This window comes from Phlebotomus papatasi, chromosome 3, assembly GCF_024763615.1.
Source record: "Phlebotomus papatasi isolate M1 chromosome 3, Ppap_2.1, whole genome shotgun sequence".
Classification (NCBI taxonomy): Eukaryota; Metazoa; Arthropoda; class Insecta; order Diptera; family Psychodidae; genus Phlebotomus; species Phlebotomus papatasi.
This window is the reverse complement of record NC_077224.1, coordinates 75021996-75027128: the sequence shown is the minus strand read 5'-3', so window position 1 is coordinate 75027128 and position 5133 is coordinate 75021996.

The window sequence follows — 5133 nt, the reverse complement described above, 5'->3', positions numbered from 1 at the left end:
TGGTTCGCAATCATTCCCAATGATTTTCAAGTGTTACCAGTAGATTCTTAAATTTTAGAGATCCTTTCAGGAATTGCTATTCACTTAAGAGAGTTCTCTGGGGTTGTCCATATTCCCAAGAATTTCCAAGTATTCCCAACTAGATAGAGGTTCATAAGTTTTTGCTTGACAAAAAGGAATATTTTGTAAAATTGTTCGTTAATGTTTGTGAATTCCCACTGGCGACTTACGAAGTGCTCGTAAATCGTAAAACCCACTAAAAAGTTCTTAAAAGTTTGTAGTTTTTTCACTAACATTGTTTGTAACATAATCACTTCATGAACATTTTATAAAGAATGGTTCGTATATTTCTGTTTGTCTGGCAAAACTTTACGACAAATGACAATATTTTACAAACAATTTACCGTGTATTTACAAACATTTATGAACAAAACCTACTTGTCAAGTTATCATGTGACGAACAATGATTGCGAAAAACTACAAACTTTTTCAACTTTTTAGTCGGTTATATGATTTACGAGCACTTCGTAAGTTCCTAATAGGAATTTACAAATATTTACGAACAATTTTACGAAATATTTTTTTTCTGTGTCCGCTTGCCTAGTGTTCTTAAGTGTTCCTAAAAATTATTTGTTCTACCTGTGTATGTGTGTATTCCTCATGGGTTCTTGAGAGATTATTCTTGTTATTTTCTAGTTCTCAATTGTTCCCAGTGCCTTGCTTGGCGCTTATAAAATCTGCCAAATGTTCGCAAAATTTTTAAAACAAATTGATCATGTTCGATCAGAATGCCAGAAATTTCAAGTGTAAACACTAATTTATGAGAAATTTTTTTGGAATTTCGGATTATTTTGGAATAAATGTGGCTTATAGTAAGCATATAAACGTAGTCTTGTGTGAAAGAAAATAGGGGGCTGCACAGACCTGTTGAAGATCGATTATAAACGTATTAAGATGTTTGTGTTCATTGGGTGATCTTCAGTGAGCTGATGGGTTTGATCACCTTTCAGCCCACAGAAGTCAAATCATCAATTTAGCTCTCACGTATATGTATATAGTGTCAAAGAGACAGGATATAAGTCTGTTGAAATGTCTCATTTTTCAAACATACATATACCCAGTTGCTAACATCATCACCCATCCTTTATAAGTTCTCCAATGACTTCCCGATGACACCATAGATCATGAAGTATTTTCACGATCTTACCCAGCATGATCGCATCCAGTATGCATAAGTGATCCCTACAACTCACCACAGCCTCTCACACTTTTTCCGTATATTATAACACCAGACTCACCAATGGAAAAATAGACAAGATGACAACATTGGACAGGGTTGAAGATTGTCAGACAGCACAAGACACTCTCAAGAGGTTAAATGACTAACCAACAAAATAAGAGAAAATTATTGCAATGGGTTCGTGTCTAGTGCAATTTGATCTGTCATAATTTCAATCTGACCGCCAATGGATGACGACAACCTGAAGATGGTTGAAGAGGAAGAAGAAGAAGAGATGAGAACATAGGGTTATTTCTCGACCGGATACGTCATTAATATTTATTGAATTTATTATTCTCATCGTGCTCTTGTTGGGTCTTTTGCCAATATCCCAAGACAGTTTTAGAGGCATCACCATTCGTTATGAGCAATAAAATTTGCAATGAAACAACACACGGCGAAATTATTACGCTACCATGCAATCCTTTTTTCTCCCCTACCCTTTATATCGTATCCACATCTTTTGCATTTTTAACACCACAAATCCACACCCTCCTAGAATATCTCATAGAACTATGCCGTCATAATTTTAAAAATACAAATATTCATAGATATATTAATTTGAGCACCACATGAACACAACACTTGAGAGAAATTCTTTAACACGACAACTTGTATACATTAAGCAGCAGTTTGAGAATAAGAATTACGTCTTAAACCATTTCAGTCGTATAACAATTATTTTTTATGATATTATAATTGTTTTTGCACAGAATACAAACACATTTAGTGTTCATGGGTAAAACTTACCCAGCAAAATAGGTATTTTATATCAACCAATGGGATAATATAAAATGAATTTAATGCGACTTTGGTCTTTTGCTTATTCTAATTGTACGTTCTCTAGATCATGTGTCTTGGTTGCCTACACCAACCGACACACCGAGATAAGCAACCTCCCTAGAATGCATTCACTAACCATTTACAGCATTTTCCATTTCAAATATACAATCAATCTTGAAAAATTGATTGCTCTCTTAGTAGTAAATTGCAATGATTAGTACAGATTTATTAGTAAACACCCATCTCTTTAACCTCATAAATATATTTATGAGGCAATTACAAAAAAAAAATACAGCTGAGCCTATACCATGGTAAAAATCGAGCTTTGTGGCATTCTTCAGAGAATGGCTTTAGGGAAAAGAAAGTGGTTTTGCAAACATGATGACTATAAGAATATAAAACGAGAGGTAGATAAATGCATATGTTTAATAACCCTAAGAGAAAAATTATTGAAGTTAGTGAACCTTTATCAAAGATAAACAATCAATATGGATCTCCACTGTAATTGAAAATTGATTTTGAACTTAGCAAATCTATCTCTCTATCGATCTATCTAGCAAAAATCATGCAAACTAAAACGTAAGCGATAGATCGATACCGATTTCGTATCAAACATAAGCAACTGATCGTCGATCTTTGTAACATATTGTCCATCCTCTTCCAAATTGGAAAAGCAAAACCAAATTCAGCAAGGTCAAAGATCAGGTTTTAAGAAATACAACACAGTAGCAAACCTATACACACCTACGACTTCAGCCTAGAGACGGTTTAACGTAAAAAAATTAAGGATCAGAATTACATTTCTATCAGTTTCTGACTAATCTGTCTCTCGGCTTAAGCTGAGAAAAGTCTTAGTTAGTGGGAAACTGATGAAAATGTAGTCAAGTTATTATTTCGATTATAATTACGTTAAGGCGTCTCTCGGCTTAAGTCGTAAGTGTATCTAGGGCATCTAGGGCATTACATTTATTCAAGTTATTCAAGTTGGAAGTATCTATTGCAAGAATAAATGAAAACATTCGACCGATTTTAAGAGAATCTCAAATAGATTTAATTGCACAATCCAATTTCCGCCACACAGCCATAAATATCGCTGAAATTGCCTACAACCTAGTCCTCGATGATTGAATATTTCTATTCAGTTATTCTATTATTCAGTTGTTCTATTCAGTATCGTTTAAAATTCGACAAACTCAAACATTGAAATAGACAGAATCATAAATGGAATAATTGGAAATCACAGAATACCACGTTTCATCATTAAAAGAATAACACATGGAATAACGGCACACCGACATAAATTTTTGACTTTGGTTATCCCTTTATTCGTTACTGTAACTACAAGCCATCCACCTTAGAAAAGATTAACAATTTGCATTGATCTTAACAAGATCTATGCAAATTTTAACAATGTCTATGTAGATCGACAATTTTATGCTCAAGTTAGCAACCCCTTGATCAGATATCGATATGAACAAATGATTTAGTGGGGTGAGTTGAGTTTATGAATTGCAAAAGACAATCCTCAACCTAGTTCTCACGCGAAATGTCCACAGCGCATCACCGCAAAAACCTGATCCCCCTTTGTCGTAGACCACAAAGAACAGGATCAAGTGCGGAAGAAATCAGAAGAAAAACCATTTGTTTATCATTCAATTAAGTAATGTGGTAATTGTGTCGGATCCCATGTCAAGATCAATATCATATTACAAAATATTTTTTCATCCATTCGCTGTCATCACCTTCAGAGATACCTTTTTTTTCCCTATATACAGTGCAGTTGGTCAGTAAGCGCCACTCATCACTTCTCACCTGACAACCATTATAGATGCAACCTCTTAAAACCAAATGGTCATATCAATTTCAATTTAAAACATCCAACGCACTCCCTCTCTCACATCACTCAATATTGTATCTTCATCGTATATCGCGAAGAATCTCTCATACTATGTGGAGGAAGAAAAAAACAAGACCTAAGAAGCACAAACTAAAGAATTAAGAGCAAACACATTAGACCGTGTGTAGGTTGATTTTACTGCATTCTTCCAATGTCGACAAGATTCTCTTTCTCCGCACGGAACTAATTATTCCGATATAGGGCAAACAGTGAGCCTCTTTAAGAGGAAAGTTACAGGAACACACTACTCTAGCAGTATCATAAAACATAACATTAGAGAGACAAACCTATTAAGAAACACTACATTATGTCCCAATCGATTTAAACAACCGCATCAGTCATTTGAAATCATTTTTTCTTTAACATTGGTCACTCTCGTTACCCAAAACTTCCGGACAACATTACAAGATTCACCGTGTGTGGGAATAATTGATGAATCTGAATGGGTATTCAGTAGAAACCCCACCTGCTGGCATCTCCTAACCATCTTCTCACCTGCGGGGAAAACTGCATTAATTTCTGAACTTCTGTAGATCAAATCCTATAGAACACACCAGTAATGGGTTCTAAGATATAAAATCTCAATCGATTTGTTTCATTAAATATTCCAACCATGTCAAAAATCACATTCCTTCACCTATTTTTCTCCCACTTTGGAATGTAAATTAATGATACTCTCTGATGATATTATAGCTCTCCGGAAAAAAAATCCCAGGGAATTTACAAAAGAATAACGCGGTGAGATTGCGATTGCAAGAAATGCCTCAATAAATATATAAAGTAATATTGTGAACATATAGCAAGACAATGACCTTTACACCACCGCAAGTGACCTTCAGAAAATCTTGTCTATTTTTGCATGAATGAGGAAGAGATATAAATCCACACAATGTACTTGATATCCTCGGCAATCTGACCAAAATAAAAATAGCGAATGTAGAGAGTAAAAGAAAACTATAACAAATTGATTTACAATCTCCCCATTCGATAGCTTCAGCAACACAAGAACACACCACAAATTCTTTAATGAAAATCCTGACTAATAACACCCACCAAGAAGGCTCATCACACAACACGGGAAGTCCACGAAGATGGTTATACAACGCCAGTAAAACTAGAAGAACATGAATATTCTAGAGGTGTCATTTGCTATCGAGAGAAAAGCAAAAAAAAA